This window comes from Ochotona curzoniae, unplaced genomic scaffold (assembly GCF_017591425.1).
Source record: "Ochotona curzoniae isolate NIBS_2020 unplaced genomic scaffold, NIBS_Ocur_1.0 contig_1482, whole genome shotgun sequence".
In the NCBI taxonomy this organism is placed as follows: Eukaryota; Metazoa; Chordata; class Mammalia; order Lagomorpha; family Ochotonidae; genus Ochotona; species Ochotona curzoniae.
This window is the reverse complement of record NW_024465100.1, coordinates 1,100,249-1,122,777: the sequence shown is the minus strand read 5'-3', so window position 1 is coordinate 1,122,777 and position 22,529 is coordinate 1,100,249. Positions and strand designations below refer to the sequence as shown.

At 42.1% G+C, this 22,529-nt stretch overlaps 1 protein-coding gene across 4 annotated transcripts in view; it reads left to right on the top strand.

The window, feature by feature from the left end:
- The window catches only part of DUSP16 (dual specificity phosphatase 16), a 70,384-nt gene that overhangs the window by 8,767 nt on the left and 39,088 nt on the right, over window positions 1-22,529 (top strand). For 2 of the 4 annotated variants that reach the window (XM_040966994.1, XM_040967003.1), the window contains exon 2: window positions 16,952-17,116. The gene's annotated coding sequence lies outside the window, so the exon portion shown is untranslated. Of the gene's footprint in view, window positions 1-9,772; window positions 9,784-14,525; window positions 17,117-22,529 lie in introns of those variants that run through there. The other 2 variants (XM_040967020.1, XM_040967012.1) reach the window with 2 other exon arrangements.

Below are 22,529 nucleotides of genomic sequence, written 5' to 3'. Positions count from 1 at the left end.
GGTGTGAAACGATAGTTTTCAAACATTTTAGTCTCAAGACACTTTTGTACTAAGGAAAATTATGCAGGGACTCATCCTCCCCCACCGAGTTTTTTATCTGGAATTCGTCTTTAAATATATATATATATGTGTGTGTGTATATATATATAAAATTGGAAAGTCAGATTTTACAGAGCAGAGAGACAGAAAGACCTTCCATTTGCTGGTTCACTCCGAAAGTGGCCGCAATGGCCAGAGGTGAGTCAATTTGAAACCAGGAACTTCTGCCGTTTCTCCCAGGTGGTGCAGGGTCGCAAGGCTTTGGGCAGTCCTGGACTGCTTTTCCAGGGAATAAGCAGGGAGCTGGATGGGAAGTGGAAACAGCCAGGACAGGAACCAGCACCCATATGGGATCTTGGCACTTTAAAGATGAGGATTCAGCCATTGAGCCATTGTGCCGGACCCACTAGTGAATATTTTTGAACTCTCAGTCTATTGGCCTATCTTGGATTTTGAATATATCTGTGACCTATGTAACAGGATCATTTGAAAAGTAATGATTACTCAATTATGCAGCTCTAAACTGATTACATCAACCGCACTTTAAGTTTGACCTCAGCTGTACAGATGAAATAAAGCTTTTATGTTGTCTACAATGTAAGCACTTCTGCTTACATTATGGAAGTGAAGTTGGGTAGGAAAATAACATGTCACAGGAAAAATGTTTTTAATTGTACTGTTTTCAGCTGCACACCATCAGCTCTTTATTACTTACTTTGGTGGTGCAGACATGTTTGTGGTGGGCGGTGTCCGGGTTATTCCACCTGCTGCTCAGCAGCAGTGATGAGGTACCAGTTCTCTCCAGCCTCTGACACTGCGTGCGTACTGTCCCCACTCTTCCTGCCACCATGTCATAAAATGGTTGCCTCAGCTCTCAGCATCTCCTCTCTTTCCAGGGCAGGAAGGGAAGAGAGCAGAAAGCAACTCCTCTTGCGCCTGACCAACAAAAAACAAACTTTCCTGGAAGTTCTCATTCCTGTTTTCTCTCGAGTCTCATTGGTTATATGGGTATGCAGCCCGCCCCCACTCGTAGGAGAGACTGGGAAATGAGTGTGTAGCCAGAGGGGCTGGGGTTGCAGTCATCCGTGGAAGTGTCATTCTGAGAGTGTTAGAGAGGAAGTGTGTGCAAGGTGGCTCATGCAAAAAGGAAGGCACGCAGAGCAGTAGCTTGGCTGAAACGACTTTCTTTGAGTTTGAGGACTTTGGAGTGTTCCCTGCAAGCAGGGCCAGATCCGTTTTCTTTTTTCTTTAAGAGGAGGATTGTGCAGACCAGAATTCCTGTGAGTCTGAGGCTGATTTAGAGCTAATTCGGTCCTGAAGCTTCTCAACAGTAAAATACAAACATTGCATTTGATTATCTTTGATGTAGCTTTCAGTTTTAGAATTCATCTTTTTACCCTGTCTTTTGGCCATTTCGTAGTTTGTCTTTTTTAAAGTGAGAAGGATTAGAGGATGAGCTTGAGTGGTGTGTTATGGTTGTCATGGACTTGAGTGGTGTCTCTAATGGGGATCTTGATGCTAAATAAGACTAAGACTCCACTCGGGTTTTGGCTTTTTGGGAGTTACACATATTACTTTCCAAATTTCAAATTAAAATGGGAAAAATAATTGCATGTCTTGTCTTTTAAAAACATTGGTCATTTTAAAAGAGCTAAAGAGAGAGGAAGATCAGGAAAGATCTTCATCTGCTCATTCGCTCCCCAGATGACTGTAGCTCGCAGGGTTGAGGCAGATGGAGATCAGCAGCTGGGCATCCATCCAGGTCACCCTAGTTGGTGGCAGGGGACCAAGGACGTGGATCCTTTTCTGCTTCTTTCCCAGCCTATTAGCAGCAAGCTGGATTGGAAGTGGAGCAACAGGGATGCAAGCTTGTGTACATAAGGTATGCCAGTGTTGCAGGTGGCAGCTTTACCTGCCATGTAGTGTTGGTCTTGCATTTTTTTTTGTTTTAATATGATTTTTGTTTTTATTTAATAGAATATAATATTTTTATTTTAATAAACACACACGTATTTAGTCTGTAATGAAAATACCCTCTGTACAGTGCTGTGAAGAAACGCCCTCCTTCCCATCAGAGGACTATTTTAAGGATAATTGTAAAAATCCCACTTAGCTTTTAGGCATTTCTTTTTAGTTGTTAGTAGTATTCATGCAGCCTCAGATGAAATTAAAGAACAACTAAAGGGATGTGATATCTTGCATTGAGGCAGGACTTTTCATATTTTGCATACCTTTTACTTCTGTTTCAAAGAGGGTTATTATGATCTACTTCCTCATATGGAATTTTGTCAAGGTTGTATGAATTTGAATGTGTGTTGACTAGCAAATCCTATTGCCATCTCTAACAAACGATAACCACTATACTGCTTATAAGTGAGTCTATAAAATAAGCCCGATAGCGTAGTGGTTAAAGTCTTCGCCTTGCATGTGCCAGGATCCCATATGGCCGCTGGTGATCCTGGTGGCCCTGTTTCCCATCCAGCTCCCTGCCTGTGGCCTGGGACAGCAGTTGAGGACGGTCCAAATCCTTGGGACCCTGTACCCGCGTGGGAGACACGGAAGAGCTCCTGACTCCTGACTTTGGATTGACTTAGCTCCAGCCATAGTGGTCACTTGGGGAGTGAACCAATGGACAGAAGGTCTTCCTCTCTGTCTTTGCTCCTCTCTGTATATCTGCCTTTCCAATAAAAATAAATAAATCTTTTTTTTTGAAAAAAAAAAAAGATGTTACTCTTATACCAAAAGTCTTTCATTGCAATTTTTTGTGGCTTATCTATGTTGGGGGTGTTGAAGATAAATGTTATTAACTGTAATATTTAAGGGGGTCAAGGGTATCTGTAATTTGGGCTTGTTTTTAAAAACAAATGCATACATGTGTGTTTGTGTATGAATGTGTGTATTTAAGAACTATTTGAAATTGCTTTTCTGGCAGTGTCTGATTTATTACTTTCTTCATCTACTGAAACTTTTTAAGTATGTAATTAGAGCGACTCTTTTTATTTTTCATCTTGTGAATGATTAAGAGCCTTGTTAATGGGAATAAATACCCAGGAAGCTTGATTTTTATAGCCTCTCAGTTTTATAACCAATGATAAAAGCCATGTACAGTGGAAAGCCCCTTCTTTTGTCTACCAACAGTCCCAACTGAAAGACATACGTGATGACTGTGGCACATAGATGTCGTCTTAGATGAGGCCAGTGGCTGTATCATTACAGAATGTATGATGTTAATTTGAAGAGTTAAAAGTGTAATTTGGGGGAATTCCTGTTTACCAGGTATTGGCAGTATGGCATCCATTTGCCAGGAAAATTAATAGAATTTTTAACAAAAGCCTCTATGAAAACAGAGAAGGCTTTAATTTTAGATATGGCTTTAATTTATTCATTAAAATAAGTACTTTGGCTTCTGATAAACATTTTCTGGAAGAAAATGTTCTTTTGCTAATGCTGTCCTGTCTAGCAGAAGCAAGGATTCAGCTAGTGAGTGCCATCAGTGAGGTACTGGAAGAGATGTGAGGAAGATTGGTTTGGCTTTGTTCACTGGTCAGCATCTCTTGATTATCTACTTGTTTTAAACAAAAGATAAAACAAAACAAAACTGCCTTATTTTTTAAAAACTGAAGTTCTTCAAATGGAGGTACCACACTAGTATGTCATTTTCTTTCTTTTTTTTTTTTTAAAGATTTATTTATTTATTTTATTGGAAAGGTAGATACACAGAGAGAAGGAGACACAGAGAGAGATTCTCCGTTCATTGGTTCACTTTACTGCAATGGCCAGAGCTGAGCTAATCCGGAGCCAGGAGCTTCTTCTGGGTCTCCCATGAGAATGCAGGAGCCCAAGGCTTTGGGCTGTCGTTGACTGCTTTCCCAGGCCACAGGCAGGAATTAGAAGGGAAGTGGAGCAGCTGGGACAAGAACTGGCACCCATATGGGATCTCAGAGCATTCAAGGTGAGTACTTCAGGCACTAGGCTACTGCACCAGGCCTTAGCATGTCATTTTCCTAGGCTAAAGGATAAAAACATAATTAGAAGAGGGGCAGAGTCCAGTGGATGGCCCTTCGTGACCATTTTCCCCACAGTTGTTGACCTGCCTTACTTGCTTCACGCACGCTAAGCTGTTCGGCTGTTTTAATAGGGTAGTTGAGAGAAGGAAGATGTTGTCTTGTAGCAGTTCTTTATATCTTTATAGAGTGAAAGGTTGGGAGGGACACAGCAAGAGAGATCTGACGTCATTCCTTTCATTTTGAAAATTGTATTTTTAAAAAAACATGGGTAACTTTCACCATCGTAACTAATGTTTAATTAAATTTGTTTACCTATTTGAAAGAGTTGGAGCAAGGGAGGGAGGGAGAAAAAGAGAGATGTAGAGATCTTTCATCACCTTGATTATTTCCCCAGAAGGCTGCAGCGTCCAGGGCAGAGCTAGGCTGAAACCAGGAGCCCGAACAGTTGGGCCCTCTTGCACTGCTTTTCCTAGTTAATTAGCAGGGAGCTGGATTCCAGTGGCCAAAACCATACCAACATTGCAGGCAGTAGCTTTATCCAGTATTCTGTAACACTGCCCACTGACCATTTTTGAATGCCCAGTTCAGGATTGTTAACTGTATTTATATTGTTGTGGAATAGATACCTAGAACTCTTTCATTTTGCAGAACTGAAACCTTATAACCATTAAACACTTCTGCTTTCACCTCTGACTTCATGTAACCATCATTCTACGTGCTATTCCTGTGAATTTGGATATTCCAGTTATTTCATGCACATGGTAAAGTTAAGCACTATCTGTCTTTTTTTTTAAGATGTATTTACTTCTTTTTTTTTTTAAAAGATTTGTTTTATTTTTATTGGAAAGGCGGATATACTGAGAGGAGAGACAGAGAGCAAGATGTTCTGTCTGATGATTCACTCCCCAAGTGAGCGCAACGGCCGATGCTATGCCGATCCGAAGCCAGGAGCCTCTTCCGGGTCTCCCACGCGGGTGCAGGGTCCCAAAGCTTTGGGCCGTCCTCGACTGCTTTCCCGGACCACAGGCAGGGAGCTGGATGGGCAGCGGGGCTGCGGGGATTAGAATTAGTGCCCATACGGGATTGCAGTACATGTGAGGCGAGGACTTTTGCCGCTAGGCTACCATCCTGGACTCGCAGCTGTCAGTTTTAATTGCCTTATTTTCCTTAGCATGATGTCTTCAGGATTCATCTGTGTTGTAACATGTGACAGGATTTCCTTTCTTTCTGAGGTTGACTACTATTCTGTTGTATGTAAATACCGCATTTTAAAAATTCATTCATGCATGGATTGGCGTTTGGGTTGTTTCCACCTCTTGACCATTGTGAATAATGCTGATATAGAAATGTATCTACAAATGTTTCTTTGAGACTCTGCTTTCAGTTTTTTTTTTTTTTTGACCCATCTCAAAAGTTGGATTATTGGATCTTACAATAATTCTACTTTTAATTTTCTTAGGAACCTCAGTACTGTTTTTTTGTAGCAATTGTACCACTTTGCATTCTCACTAAATTGCTCAAGGTTCCGGGTTCCCTGCTTCCTTGCTAATGTGCGTATTGTCTGTTTGTTTTTCTGCGGTGGCCGTCCTGGTGGATGTGAGGAACTCGTTGTGGCTTTGATATGCGCTTCTCCAGTGCTTGGTGATAATCATGTCTCCATAGTTATGGATGTTTGTATATCATGCTTGGGGAAACATCCAGGGCTTTGCCCGTTTTTAGATTGGCTTACGGGTTTTTATTGTTGGGATTGTAGGATGCCTTATTTGATTTTTTAAATATTTATTTGTTGGGCCTGGCACGGTAGCCTAGTGGCTAAGGTCCTTACCTTGCATGTGCCATGATCCCATATGAGTTCCTGTTCGTATCCCAGCTGCTCCACTTCCCATCCAGCTCCCTGCCGCTTGTGGCCTGGGAAAGCAGTAGAGGACCTTGGGACGCTGCACCGTGTGGGAGACCAGGAAGAAGCCTCTGGATCTGACTTTGGATCAGCTTAGCTCTGGCCGTTACAGGCACTTGGGGAGTGAATTAATGTATAGAGGATCTTCCTTTCTGTCTCTCCTCTCTGTAAATCTGACTTTTCAAGAAAAAAATAAATCTTAGGAAAAAAAAAGATGTATTTGGTTATTTGAAAAGAAGAGTCAAAGAGAGGCAGTGGGATAGAGACCCTCCATCAGCTGGTTCATTCCCCCACCCCACGTGGCTGCAACGGCCATAGGTGGGAATTGTTCTGAGTCTGTCACGTGGGTGTTGGGGCCCAAGCATTCGGGCATAGTCCACTGCCTTCCCAGACGTATTAGCAGGAAGCTGTATTGGAAGTAGAGCATGTGGAACACAAACCCGTGCCTGTGTGAGATGTCAGCACTTGAGGCAGTGGCTTTACTGCCTGTACCTTTACCTGCCAGCCCCAGGGATGCCTTATTTTAAAATTATGAAACAGCAACCTAAAACTACTCAAAGATCTGACATGGGGTACTTCAGGGATATGTAAAACAGATGGGATGAACAGCTGTGGAAGGTGCAGCGTAGCTCTGCCATCGTTAGCTGTTGTCACCATAGCCTGCGTTAGTGGAGGACTTTGTCCTTGGGCGAGGATTTGGAGAAAGGGCTCAGGTTTGTTTTCCTCCTCCTCATCCCTTCTTCCTGCTCATCTGTCAACTGGGAGAATGAACTAGATTTTGGCGATTTCTTCTAGTTATAAAACTTATGAGGTTTGAAAGTAAGGGTTTTTGCCACCCGACCTCGAGCACCTAAACTTTTCTTGGCACCTCAGTATTCGCTCACTCTACCACCAAAGCGTCCCTGTGGCCAGCCAATGGACCAAGTGTTTGTTGACTCTAGAGAATCTAGATCTTAAGTCACTGTTCCATTGTGGTGTTGGAGCCTTACGTCAAATCAACTGATGTTTAGTGTTGAGTTTTCTAACTGGTGCTATACATAAGTCTTACAGCAGTTGCGTGGAGTGGCAGAGCTTGTGCCTTAGGTGTCTCATGCATATATGGGATATATTAGCCTCTGTTTCTTAGATATCATGCCTATAACATGAAGTGTATATGTATCATTTGCATGATATATACCTCATTGCATGATGTATATAGGAAATAGAAGTTAAGAGGTTTATATGGTGATGTGATTGTTGTTTTAAATACATGCAGCACCAGTCCAAATTCATCTGAGTGGGGTTTGTGTTTTAAATGATTGATTTGAGATAGACAGGGCTCACATCCGCTGGTGCTTGCCCGGTCTGACGTTGGGCAGGGTGGGAGCCAGAAGCCAGGGCCAGGGGCTCATTCCAGGTGCCCCGGGTGGTGACAGGAACCCAGCTGCCATGGTCATTGCTGCTGCTTCCAGGGTCTGCGTTGTTGGGAAGTTGGCCTCAGAAGCCAGAGCTGGGACCAGAGGCTGGGTTCTGTGATGAGCGGTGTGATCATTTCAACTAGTAGGCGAAATGCCTTCCCCAAGCTTGATTTTTGTTTTTAAGTATCAGATGGCAAGTTTAAAGGTGTATCGTCCATCTGATTTATTGATCGCTTGTCCATGCTCTCCCATAGAAGATAGTGACCCCGTGATAGTAAGTGAAAGGCGGAAGTGGAAGTGGGATTAAGACAAAGAAGTTCAGCTGTCGTATGAACCCCCGCATCCCTTGTTGGACTAGCTGTGTTCGAGTCCCAGCTCTGCTCCTGATTTCTTCCTACTAACGAGGCAACAGGGAACGGTGCAGGTAGTTGGGGCACTGCTTTCTATATGGGGGAGGGACCTGGGTCAGGTTCCTGGCTGTGGGCTGGCCTGCCTGGGAAGTTCTAATCAGTTGAAGAGTAAACCAGTTCTCTCTATGCCTTTTTAATAAATGAGTAAAAACCTATACAAATTAAAGCAAGAATTAGTTTTGTGGTTGAGATTAAAAGAGACAGAAAGGAAGATCTTCCATCCATCCATCTGCTGATTTCACTCCCAAAGTGGCCGCAATGGCCAGAGCTGAACCAATCCAAAGCCAGGAGGCTCTTCCTCGTGGGTGCAGGGTCCCTCCCAAGGCTTTGGGCCATCCTTGACTGTTTTCCCAGGCCACAAGCAGGGAGCCGAAAGGGAAGTATGGCTGCCGGGATTTGAACCAGTGCCCTGGGACCCTGGCACATGCAAGGTGAGGAATTTAGCTGCTAGGCTACTGAACCAGGCCCCAGATAACCAGTCTTTAGGGACTTTAATTTCATGGAATTATATATTATTGCTTTATGCTGTTCTGTAACTTAAAATACTCTCATGTTAGGGCCCGGTGCTGTCACACAATCATATCAGACTAACACATGTTAGTGCTTGCTATAAAAATGAACATCTCTAGTCCAGCGTTGTCTTTGTATTTGACCATCTGTCATTTATATTACTTTCTGGCTTGTTACCCAGTCTTGACGTAATACCCTCATTCTCTTCTGTGCAAAATACTTAACACAGGTGGGTGTGCAGAGAGAAGGAACTGCCGGGGCCTGAGGCTACCTATGAGAACTATACTGTGGGAAGGAGCCGAAATGCATGGAGTCATCTAGATCATTCTTGGCATATGTTGTAGAGTCAGGCCAAGGATCGAAAATGTAGTTGGAGGCACTGTGGCAGTCATTAGTGCTTTCTCATCCTAGAGCACTCACACCAGCCAGGATGGGTCCAAGCGACAATGTCATTGGAAAACTCGGGGGCTCCCCATCAACGTCCAGCTCACTGATCAGAAGCTGGGCATGTCGTTACGAAGGAACACAGGTAAAGGGAAAAACTGGAGCTGTCATGCAGGTGGCAGTGGAACAGGATTCATACTAAAACAGTGTAATATTTCTCCCTCAAATGACAGCAGTCATAAATACATAACGTAAGGAACTCTCAGGTTTTCATTATGCATTTACAGTACGTGGGACATGCATGAATTATGTGATAATTTCACTTCTGTTTTCTAAAATATGTGATGTTACTTTGTAATACAAGCTTTATATCTTCTTTTGATTGCTTCAGAATTCATGTGTTAAACGTTAGAGTTTATTCTAGGACTAATTCGATGATCATTTCTTGATTGTGTTTAGTGGGGAGACGTTTGCTGGGAGATAGGACTCAAACTGTCATATGGTTTGGGGAAAATAATTTTAAAAATCTTTAGATTTCATTTTCCATGTATCCTCTTAACCTACTGTTAGAGAAACTTAAGATTTGATCATGATTTGGGTGATAATAAGCAAAGACTTTTAAGTAAGTGAAAAAGATGCATGAAAATGTTTTGTTAGTGTTAAACTACTGTAATTCACATCAACTGTAAAATAAAGTGCAATCCCAAGACTATTTCAGTAGATGCAGACATAAGCATTTGTTAAAATCTAATTCCTGTTAATGATAAAACCTCATAGCAAACCAAAATAGAAAGGGACTTCCTACATGTAACAAAGATATCTGTAACAATAGTGTATCAGGAAAAAAAAAATGAGATACTGAAAACTGTCTCTCTGAAACTGGGAGCAAGATAAGAATGCTTCCCTCTTCTGCCTGACCTTGTGTTAGAGTCTAGCCAGTGCAGGGAGTGGATAGATAACAGGTGAAAGGCATGGATAGGAGAGAAAAAAGGTCTGATACGATTGTGTGACCGGAACAAACAGGCAAGCAAAGAAAATCCCAGAAAAGTATTGGAATTAAAAGTAAAATGGTGGTGACAGACCAGGACGTTTGCTCCCAGGTTTGAGAAGCAGGGATGCCAGTCCCGTCCTGCTTGCTGGTTCTGGCCAGTGTTGTAAGGCAAGGAAGAACCAGTGAGCACTGTGAAGAAACAGAACAGTTCCTCTTCACAAGTGACATGATTGTCTACATAGAACTTTCTGAGGAATGTAGCGAGCAAATTACAAAAACTAGTGAGTTCAAAAATTACAGGGTATAAGGTTAATATTGCAAAAAAGTCAGTTGTATTTCTGTATATTAGCAATGAGCAGTTATAGTTCCAAAATATAAAAATATTGCTGTTTTTAAAAAATGCTTGGGAGTAAATCTGAATAACAAAATAGATGCAGAATATGAAGAGAATTACAACACACTGATAAGACCTACCAATGAAATATAATTAGTATGTGTCTGTTAAATATTCATGAAAGGGGAGACTTAATATTGCCTTAATGTGTGTTATTTCAAATTTGGTCTATATATTTAATACAGCACCAATCAAAATTCCAGTAGGACTTTTGTAGATATCAACAAGCTGTACTGTAATTTATATGAAAAGGCGAAAAGTAATAAAAGTAATTCTAGGATAAAAATGGACAGCAAGGCTGGGTAAGGACTCACACATTTTAGATTTTACGGTATTAGAGTCACAGAACAGGATAGAGAGCCCACGTTTAGATCCACAACAATGTGCTCGACTGGGTTTTGGAATGATTGTGAGATGCCCATGTTTGCATGTGTGCTGTAGGTCGGTAGTGTACACATTCGTATTGTTGTGTGTCCAGTGTTCAGGACTTCAGCGTTCTCACCAAACGGCTCCCTCCCTCACTCGAGGTTTGCTCAGCAACCCCGTTCTATCTTTGTCCCTGCATGTTTGACTGCTTCAGTTACCTCATCTAAGAGGAATCCTGTGATATATGTCCTTTTGTTATGGCTTATTTCACTTAGCATAATGATTCCGTGGTTCGTTCATGTTATAGCCTGCGTCAGAATTTTCTTTTTAATGTTTAATTTTATGTTTATGCCACATTTGTTTACCCTTTCACCATCAGAGAGTTGTGGATACTACCATCATGAAGATAGGTGTACAAATATGTCTTTGAGATCCTGCTGAAGTTTTGGATATATACCCAAGAGGTTTCTGTGTGTGTTTTCACTTTGTGAGGCTTCCCTACTGTTAACCACAGCAGTTTCATCATTTTATAGTCTAACCAGCAGTGCACATGAATTCTGATTATTGCATATCTTCCCCAATGCTTGTTACTTTGTTTTTGCTTATACTAGTGGCCATCCTAATGGATATGAGATATTAATTGATTTTTTAAAAAGATTTGTTTATTTATTGGAAAGTCATATATACAGAGAGGAGTAGAGACAGAGAGGAATATCTTCCATCCGATGATTCATTCCCCAAGTGAGCGCAATGGACAATTCTATGCCAATCTGAAGCCAGGATCCAGGAACTTCTTCCAGGTCTCCCATACAGGTGCAGGGTCCCAAAGCTTTGGGCCGTCCTCGACTGCTTTCCCAGGCCACAAGCAGGGAGCTGGATGGAAGTGGATTTGCGGGATTAGAACCGGCGCACATATGGGATCCCAGGGTGTTCAAGGTGAGAACTTTAGCTGCTAGGCCATGCCGCCGGGCCCAATATTAATTGATTTTTATCTAAGGTGCAAAAGCAGTTCATTGGAGAATAGTCTTTTGGACATTTGGAGAATAGTCTTTTGAGACTGTTAGATAACCGTATGTAAAAAAGTCTCAACTTTTATACATTACACAAAAATTAACAAAATGGATTATTGTGGGACAGGCATTTTGTCTAGTAAATAAGGCACCAGTTAAACCCACCCTATATCAAAAAGCCTTTGATTGTTTCCAGCTCCTGACTCCAGCTTCTTGCTGTAACTGATCTTGAGACAGCTAAGCTAATTGGCTCCTTACCACCCACGCTGGAGACCTAGGTTGAGTTCCTGGCCCCTTGCGCTAGCGGGGCCAAACCTTAACCATTGCCAGTATTTAGGAAGTGAGCTGATGAGAGCTCTCTGTCTCTTTTTACCTCTTAAATTTTAAGAATAAAATTTAAATTTTAAGAATAAAATTTGACCTAAAGATAATACATAAAATTGTAATTTTTTAGAAAAAATAAAAAAGAGTTGAAACTCTTTGTGACTTGCATTAGGTAGAGAATTTTAAAATATGTCCACTGAGAGCATGGTTCAGAAGAGAAAAACTTGGGCCCAACATGGTGGTCTGGTGGCTGGAGTCCTTTCTTTGTACGCACTGCAGTCCCATATGGGCTGTTCCTGTCCCGGCAGCTCCACTTCCCTTCTGGTTCCTGCCTGTGGCCTGGGTAAGCAGTCAAGGACAGCCAAAGCCTGGGGACCCTGCATCTGTGTGGAGACCTGGAGAAGGGTCCAGGCTTCAGATTGACTCAGTTCTGGCCATTGCAGCCACTTGGGGAGTAAAACAGCAGATGGAAATCTTTGTCTCCTCTCTCTATGCATCTGACTACAATTTAAAAAAAAATCTATAAGAAAAAAACAAAGAGAAACTCGGTACATTGGGCTTATAAAAATTAAGAATTTTTGCTCTAAGGTAAAGTTATGAGAGTGGAAAGATAAGCTGCAGGCTGGGAGGAAACATCTCTAAGTTACATATGTAGCAAAGGACTTGAATCCAAAATATGTAAAGTACTCATAAAACTCAATAATATGTGAATAGGAAGAATTAAGAGCCGAAGATATCAAAAAACTTAATTACAAGGCCCAGCGCGAAAGCATAATGGTTAAGATCCTCATCTTGCACATGCCAGGATCCCGTATGGGCGTTGGTTTTAATCCCAGCAGCTCCACTTCCCATCCGGTTCCCTGCTTGTGGCCTGGGAAAGCAGTCAAGGACGGCCCAAAGCCTTGGGACCCTGCACCCATGTGGGAGACCTGGAAAGAAGTTCCTGGCTCCTGGCTTCAGATCAGCGCAGCACCGGCCGTTGCAGGCATTTGGGGAGTGAATCATTGGATGGAAGATCTTTCTCTCGGTCATCCTCTTTGTACATCTGCCTTTCCAATAAAATAAATCTTAAAAAAAAAAAAAAGAAACTTCATTACAATTGATATACTGAGATCAGAGAATACAGGAAACTGCTCCTTAGTTATTAGGGAAATGTAAGTTGAAATCACAGTGAGATAACAGCAATATCTTTAAATGGCAGAAGAAAAAAAAACCTTGATAATTCATATTAGAATTAGAATAGAACACCTGTACGTGGCTGGTGGGAGTGGAAAATGATAGGGCCTCTTTGGATAACAGTTTGCCAATTTCTTATAAAGCTAAATCTACCCTTATAAATGTTCTTCAACTGGTGAATGAACACAAAACTGTGGTGTATCCCTATGGTGTAATATGACAATAAAAAGGAACAAATTGCTGGTTCCTGCAGCAATATGGATGAATCATAAAGTCATTATGTTGAATGAAAGAAGCCACTCAGTAGGTTATGCACTGTATGATTCCATTTAAGTCATCCTCTAGAAAGGCGAAACTGTAGGACTGGAGGACAGATCAGTGACTGCTGGGGTTTGTACCTAGGGAGAAGCTGTTGATTACAAGGAGCAGCATGAGGGGACTTTTTTTTTTAAAATTTATTTTCATTGGAAAATCAGACATACAGAGAGGAGGAGAGACAGAGAGGAAGATCTTCTGACCGATGATTCACTCCCCAAGCGGCTGCAACGGCTGGAGCTGAGCTGATCCGAAGCTAGGAGCTTCTTCCGGGTCTCCCACATGGGTGCAAGGTCCCAAGGCTTTGGGCCATCCTTGACTGCTTTCCCAGGCCACAAGCTGGGAACTGGATGGGAAGTGGAGCTTGCTGGAATTAGAACCAGCACCTGGAGCGTTCAAGGTGAGAACTTTAGCTGCTAGGCCACTGAGCCGGGCTCATGAGGGTATTTTATTGGAGTGATTGAGCTATTTGTATTTTGATTGTGGTGATAGTTACAGTATGCTATCCATTTGACCAAAACCTACAGAACTTTACAGCAAAGGTAAGCATTTTACTTTGTATGAACTAAAAATAATAAAAGTAAATTCAGCAACTGGTATTCGATACCAGGTCAGTATTACAAAATGTGTATTTTTGTATAATATTAATAATCAGAAAAAGAAATTTTTAGAAAAATGGTCTTCATAACAGCATCAAAAATATCAAAACCTAGGGATATTTAAAACTTTTATTCATTTTTATCTTATTTGAGAGGCAGAAAACAAAAGGAGAGCATGAATGACATCTTTCGTCCCTCCCCAGATGCCTCCAGCCTCTGGGACTGGACCAAGTCCACGAGCCTGAGCTCAGTCCACGGCCTGTGGGTGGAGGGGCCCCACCCCACGCCCCATTGCCGCCAGGTCACTCTCCTGCGTGTTGGTGGGAAGCTGGATTCAGAACTTAAGTGCAGGCCCTTGATGTAGGATTCAGCTGCTGCGCCCAAATGCCCACCTGCCTCGGAGTGTGTCTAATGAAAGATACCAAACCCTTTACGTTCTAGAATTTGATTCTAAAATTTATATGGCAATGCAAATCGCAAGAAAAACAATTCACAGCACTTGGTTTTCACTATAAAATAAATAAATAGATGAATGGAATAGACTCTTAAATACTGATACGAGTGTGAAAATACCTGGTTTATGATTAAAATGTCATGGCACCTCAGACAGGATTGTCAGTGCTTCTGGGTCAATTGCCTATCCATAAAAACAAAACAGACAATTTTGACCTTTATCTTACATTGTATACAAAAGGAAATTATCGGTCAGTTGTAAATCTATTTGTGAAGGTTTAAAAAAAATCTTTTAAATATGCTTGACCGCATTAGTCTTAAAAATGTTGCCTAAAACCCAGTGAATTACCATTAAGAAATGACCAGTAAAGCCAAAACAGAAAACAAGTGTAAGTACCAAGTATCAGCCAGGAAGTAGAACAAATAGAATTCCCATGCAATGCTGATGGATTATAAACTGGTGCAACTACTTTGGTAGCTTTTTTTTTTTTTTTTGCTTGGTTGTATGTGTTTTATTTTAATAAACTGCTTTACATGTCCATCATGCCTCTGACCCAACAAATACCTTCCAAGAAGTGTGTACTTAAGTCCATCAAAATAAATACAAGAGCACAAGAATGTTCATTATGTTCACGATAACTCCAAGCTAAAAGTGACAAACGATCATCAGTTTAGGAATGGATAGTGGGGTTGTTGGGTATTCAGTGGCTACTCCATAGTTGTAAGAATGAAGAAGCTCTTCCTGCTTAAAACAACATGGGTAGAAAAGTAAGCGCAGGATTTCACATAAAATTCAAAAATAGGCAGAAGGAATCTGTAACAAGGGAAGACAGAGTTGTGAATGGTGGAAGGTTGGTGTGCAGGTTTTCATGCCCACATTTTCAAAGCTTTATATTTTTTTCTGCTTATGCTTTGTGCAAGATGCTTGAGAAATTACATGAGTGTGATGTTGTCAGCTAGTTGTGTTAGAAGGCCTGTGTGCCTCCATTTATTCTGTGTGTGTGTGTTGGAGTAGAGGGGAGGGGACCATCTTTCTCTCCTGCCTCACCTGCTGCTAAGTCCGTATGCCTCATGAAGAGGAATCTGTGCTAAGCAACTGCTGGCAGAAAGCAGCCAGTCTTCAGGGACCAGCAGAGAGAAAGTGGCCTCCAGAATTAGTACAAATTTGTTGGCTGATGATGTCCCGACTCCTGCACGCTTCGCTTGGCCAGAGTCTGTGTGCACAGACTGTGCAGTCCCCGAAGCTTCCGGGGGGAGGGTGGTCAGTGCTGGTGGGATCTGTCACCTCCTCCTCAGGGACTTGGCGTCCTCGTACTGAATGTTCTCCCCCTCTGGCCTTGGTGCATCATTCTGGAAGCCTTGCAGATTCCTGGGTACGGATTTTATTTACCTTATTTTGTCTCAACTTGTGTTCTCCAGAGACACGTGAGCAAAAGGCCCTGCTCTGTATAGATTCCCCAAAACTCTTGTTTCAGTGAAAGAATCACAGGTTAGATCTACTGTACAGGTGATAGCTGAATGAGCGTTTTTCAGTCCAGTGCTTCCTCTGTTGTCAGTAAGCGACACTATGGATAAAAAGTCCTGACTCTGGTTAAGTATTATTTTTATTTTTTTAGGGAGCTATTATCCAATTGCTAAGATAGGTGTGTGTGCTTTATTTAACGTAGTTTTACAGGATTTGATCAAAGGGAGGAATTCTAAGGATTATATGCCCTTGTGTTGCTGATTTGTCCTTAGTAATGGGAGATTCCTAGATAGAGGTAGTTATTTATACACAGGTGAACCCTGAGCTCTTTGGTGTCTCATTCCAATCTTTATACATTTATGTCTAAAAAATGGTAAAGAAAGATTTATAACCATGTTGTTTAAACCATAAACTGTTTCATTAGCTCCCAGTGGGATTTGACGTCATTGTGGTATGTTGTTGGGTATCATATGTGAATTGTTGTGCTCATTTGTTTTTATAGGATTTGCTTTATGTGACAGGCAGAGTGACACAGCAATAGAAACGGTGGCAGAGATCTGGGTCATTCCCCAAATGGCCACAGTGAATTCATGGGCTCTGAACTCCATCCGTGTCTCCCACGTGGGTGTCAGAAACTCAGTCATTTGACCATCTTCCAGTGCTTTCGTATGCACGTTAGAGAACCGGATTGAAAATGGAACAGTCAGGACTGAACTATGCTGTTGCCATAGGCGATGGCTTAACGTGCTGTGCCACAGTGCTGGTTCCTTGTTTATTATCATTGATATTGTATAGACTGTGATATTGATGAACTTGATCTGTTACCTAGAAATATACTTGAGGGCAGACATTGGATGTAGCACTATTCAGACACCATTGGATGCACCTGTGTCTCATTGGAGTACCAGGATTTGATACCTGGCTGTTGCCTGACTCATTTCCTGTTAGTGCAGAATCTGTGAGGTAGTTATTGCATTGTGCCATCCATGTGGGAGATCTTGATGGCACTTCTAGTTCCTAGCTTTGACTTGGGTGAGTCCTGTTAGCACTGTTGAGAACCAGTGCATATACTCTTTGTGGCTCTCAAAAACAAACAAAAACAAAACACACACAAAAAACCAGGTATGCAGATCTCCAGACTTGAAGCATGTATTGTAGAATATACACTTAAGTATGTCAAATGAATCACAGTGTGTGTCATTGCTTTCTCCTAGACACTTCGTCTTGCGAGTGGCCTGTCGGTGTGCGAGCGAGCCTTGCTTGGAGGAAGGCAAAGGATCCACCTCCACCTGTCGGGGGAAGAACAGTGCTGCTGGTTTCTGCTCTCTGACTCTGGCTCACTGCTCCGCGTTCTCCTGGGATGTTCAGCAGCTCTCCAGGTAATTTTCAGCTGCAATCAGGGTTCAGAAATGCTGTCTGAGTCTTAGCCAAAGTTGTCTGCCATTAATCTTGTGCTGTGCTATTCTGTTTTTAATGAATACTACACTTTACAAAATACAGTTCTTTTCTGTACTTTGATTATCTTACTGTAAATAAGTTTTTACTTCCAGGGTTCTTCATTCTTCATCAGTGTTGTACTGGGGCTGTGCCTCACCACCTCCTGGCTCTCTATTTTTCACCTGGCATTTCACCTGTAACATCTTGGCAGATTAGTATTGTGGTGAGGTCATTTCTTTTCAGAGTCACATACATCAAGTGTTTAAAAAAACTGCATCATTTCTCATCTTGTGAAATCTTTTGAATCTGTTTTCTAAGTATTTTATGTATTGAAATTTGCGAACTGTGCTGAGCCCTCTCCAGTTGTGGAAGTTATACTGTTCTCTAGAAACTGCACTAGTGAATTGTGTAACTTTATCAAATATTGAACATTTTGTAAAAGGGCCATTATTAACCTACCAGAAGGCATGCACTGGACTAAATGGAAGTCATCCTCCAGGAGACACTCGTTGTCCTGGCTGGCTACCCATTCCTTCTCCTGCCATTAGTTTCAATTCAACTGCAGCTTTTGCTTACAGCTTACAGATGAAACTGATTGCAAGTCAGTAGAGTCTCTTACTTTACTTTATAGAGTCTCTTACTTCTTCCCTCTGCCATCAGACTTTCAGGTTCCCACTCTGGGCTGAATCTGTCATTAGGAAATTAAACCCTATGGGCTATCGCTAGTAAAATCTCCTTCCTACCATTTTTTTTTCCCAGATTTGAATCGATTCACGCCACAGGGCCCCTCTAAATGAAACTCTGATACAGTAATGTTTTGCTGTTTCCATGAAATTTACGGTGACTTAGCTGCCCTCAGACTTATAGGAGACTAGCAGGCCTCTTCTCTTCACCAACCTGTCTTGTTACTGACTGTTATAATCCGTGCTGTACTCTGCAAAATCATTGTGCAACTTTTTGCCTTCTGCCTTTGTCCATGTTTTCCTCTGGAGTTCTTTTCCTGTCTTCTCTGGCAGTTCATGTCCCTGCTACGTCCTTAAAAAGCCCGCTGGACTTCATGCGTTTCAAGGAACTCTCCTCTGACTTCGTGTATGCCCCACTAGTATGTTATCTGTTTATATTTATTCATAATGTCATTTTTAGCTGTTGACCGAACTAATATCAGAAGCTTGCCATCCATTCTATTCTTTCTTATATTAGTTTAGAAACCTAACAGTTTAAACAGTAAAGGACGTTGGTAGTTTTCTAAGTGAAGTTGAGAGTTGGGCAGTAAGTTGTTTGCTGCAGCATGTAGCATACCTTATCGTGAAGGGCATCACATCTAGAATTTATAGAGGCAAAGTATACTGCTCTGCAAAGATGATGGAAGGACCTTTGTAAAAACAGGGGGGAAAAAAAGCAAAACACAAGAATAGCAAATTGAAATACTCCCTCTCAAACTTTCATTGTGGAACAGATGTTTTGTGGGAGATACTTGTTTACTTTTTGGTGGAGGGACTCGGTATTTATTTTGTGCTATGGGATATCATCCATTCCTGTTTATTTTGCAATTCAGTTTGTGTGGGAAGTACTTTCCGAAAATTAAGTTATCAAGAGCTAAGGGACTTATAATTATTTCACATTTTCCTCTTTGGCTTTTCATATTTCTCTTCGAAGTTCCTCTGGATCAGGTTTGCGTTTAACTGAGAGTACGACCCCTCTTGGCTAAGGCCAATGGGGCAATCGAGTGGGCAGAGCAGGTTCCCTCTGTCTCAGGGGTCAGTGCTAATTCCCAGGGCAGACCTTGGAGGAAGCCAGCCTTACCCACCTGTAAACAAGTTATGGTTGCCTCCAGAGTCATTCAGATCTTGTGCACTTTTTTTTAAAGATTTATTAATTTTATTACAAAGTCAGATATATAGAGAGGAGAAAAGACAGAGAGGAAGATCTTCTGTCCAATGATTCACTCCCCAAGTGAGTGCAATGGCTGGTGCTGCGCCGATCTGGAGCCAGGAGCCAGAAGCCAGGAACTTCCTCCAGGTCTCCCACACAGGTGCAGGATCCCAAAGCATTGGACCATCCTCAACTGCTTTCCCAGGGCACAGGCAGGGAGCTGGATGGGAGTGGGGCTGCTGGGATTAGAATCAGTGCCCGTATGGGATCCCAGTGCACTCAAGGAGAGGACTTTAGCTACTAGGCCATGGCGCCGGGCCCTTGTACACTTTCTATATAATTGTATTTAAAATTCATGAGAATTTGGGTCTCTGTGGTCTCCTTAGAGGTCTCAGTGTCAGTTCCTAAATCATTAGAGTTTAAAGGCTAATGTAAATGTGGGATACTGAATTCATATTCTTCACTTGAAATAACCAACAAAATACAAAATACCAAGTAGGAAAAATGCTACTATGTCCTTCAACATAACCTTTTATTTTAGCACAATGAAAGGTCCTAAATTCTGAGAAAATACCTGAATCTTTGAAGGCAGTCTGGGACACATAGTATTCTGTATACTGGCAAGACATTGAGGTCCTGAAAATCAGAAGAATTCATTCTGGATGAGGGATTGATTTTAGAAAGGAGCAGTAGTTTTGGTCATAATTGGAGAAAGGTGGCCATCAAGAGGCGGGGGAGAGGGAGTCTGTAGGGAGATGGCCTGTAAGAACACGAGAAAGACACAGAAACTGCAGGTGGATGATGTGACGGACCTGAGTCACCGGGAAAAGAGGGAGGTAGCAAGTGGAACTAGTAACTAGGGGATGATCCCAGAGGACATCGGACCCCTGTCCCTGGCTCTCTTCCAACGCCTTGTGATGCTGTGGTTGGCGCAGATCCTGGTCAAATTACTCTGTGGCTCTTCACCTGGTGGTACAGTATCCTGCCTTTACTAACTCACACGCAGAAGGAGAGGTGTGAGAATAGGTGGAGTGGCTTAAATCAGCACAGCCTAGGACCCGGAGTGAATGGGTAGGGATGCTGTGGCTGCTCCTCTGGCCTGCTATCTGGTCTCCTTACTGAGCAGGGGCTTTCACATACAAGGAGGCAGGCAGGGAAACGGGAGGCAATGTTCAGGAAAGTCCTCCAAGTCCCCATCACAGAAAGAAGTAATTGGGAGCAGTTGCCTTGCAGTTGGTGGAGCCATGGCCCTGGAGTCGCTTGCTTTGGTCTGTGTCTTGTAGAGTATAATGGCTCTGTAACATGACTGCTTACTGACCAGCACACCCCTGGTTCTTCATGAAAACCTACCATACACGGACTGTAGTGTGTATTAGTGAAATAATCCTTAGATGTGAGTGATCACTGAATTCCTCAGTTGACAAGTAGTGAAAACACAGGATAGGGAATTTCAGCTTACCCAAGTATGTGCACTTTTAGCATTTCAGTGGAGTAGCTGAATTAGAAACGAGATCTTCTGAGTTTTATTTTGTTTTAAACATTGCACCAATAAAACCTGACTTGTTGCTGAGTTCTTTGAATTCACTTTTTGGCCTCCAATGGCAACGAAACTGAGTGAGCCTGGGTTTCAGCTGTTAGTGCAGTGAGTGCAGGAAGCCCGTGGTGAGGCTTTCGCGACTGCAGAATTTGCAGCTCCTGCATTTAGTGTTAGCTGAGCAAGGGCCCTGCAGCCACCCCTGGGCCTGGCTGTGGCCCATTTTTGAGGCCTCCAGAGTTATTTTCAGCCTCGAGGGCCTTGGAAGCAGGTGTGGTCTGGGCTTGAAGGCCACGCCTGGAATGTGTTCGCCCAGAGTAGTGAGGAAGCCTCCTGTGTACTTTGTTAGAGGAATTTACACTTTTCCAGAAAGAAATAAAATGTTGCATTTGTGATGCTTTATGTAAGTTTATTTTGGAAACTTAAATTGGAATACATTTTAAGAATATTAGGAAATTAAGGTGAATTTTTAAAAGATCTGTAAAATCTTCATATGTGGAGAAATCTTTAGTATTTAGAGTCATATTCCAGCTAACCTGTTTAAAGACCCCGTATGATTTAAATTTTCTCACATTCTCTATCCATCCCCCCCAACATTGTTATTTAAATAAGTTCTTTTGAAGCCCTTTTATGAAGGCCAGCTCAGCTTCTACCTTCAGGGCAAACGTCTGTGTCCATATATTGTATTTGTTCGTCTTTCCCTGTCCACACCCAAACTCCTCTTAACAGTGCTGATAAGGAGCCCAGCAGGGCCTGGTACTCGGACCCAGCCTGTGTGTGTCATGCCCTTTTCCCATAGCTCTCACACTCCAAGGTTATGGGAAGGAAAAATCGTGTAAGTTACACAGTATGACATTTCATTGATAGCCATCTGTGTGTTTGCATGTGTGTGCTTATTTGAGGTTCTATTTTACCTAGCTGCTGTGACATGGTTTTAATCTCCTCTGACTGTCCTTGGTTGCGGAGAAGTGTGCGTTAGTGCCATTGTTCTTACATGTTTCATCTAGTACTGTTTCAAGATTGGTTATGTTACTTAGCTAATGTCCTTCTTCCTTATGTAGACTTTTCCCAGGGTTTTTCATATGTGTCTTAACTGAAAGGTGAAACAATTTCTTGTAAGGCATTTGGAAATTATCCTCTGGAGAGTATAGTGTGGCATTCTAGTTTAGTCTGAAGTGATTCAGAAATGTATAAAATTCTGCTATAAGCTTGAGCCTGAGAGTTTGTAGCCGGGATGCTCATTGTCAGTAATTTCTAATTGTATTCCTTTGCTTGCTGCTCCAGCTCTCTGGTCCACTGTGGAAAAACTGTCAGAGCCGCTGTCTCTTTAGACTGTTCCCAATTGTCCAAATGCGTAAATTTATTACCATCTTGATTTTCATGGTTTTTTTTCATTGAATGCATTTATCATATCCCAAAACTCAGAATATTTATTAGATTATGTTACCTCACAGTATGTGAGGTCAAGTTGCTGTAAATCACAAATTGCCCGGTTCTTAATACCTTTAGTTACTTAGCTTTATGTCCGCAGCTATTGTCCATACAGTGGAGTGTGCTTCTCATTTTTTTCCCTGGGATTAGGTAGACGAAGTATTGTGCATGAATATAGATAAAAGTTATAAACTTTCATTGTTATTACCAACTACTTGAATAAAGCTATCTAACGCATAAAATCTTTGTCTTAAGTATTTGATCTACCTTCTGGCAAGAACATCTTGAAATCATTTTTCCCCCTTTATTTGAAAGGCAAATTTAGAGAGAATAATGTAGAAGAACTACAGGGAAAAATCTTCTGTCTATTGGTTCACTCCCCAAATGACTGCAGTGGCCATTGCTGGGCCAGGCAGAAGCCAGGAGCCTGGATCTCCGTCCGGGTCTCCCATGTAGTGACGGGCCCAAGCATTGGACCATACCCCACTGCTTTCCCAAACACATTAGCAGGGAACTGG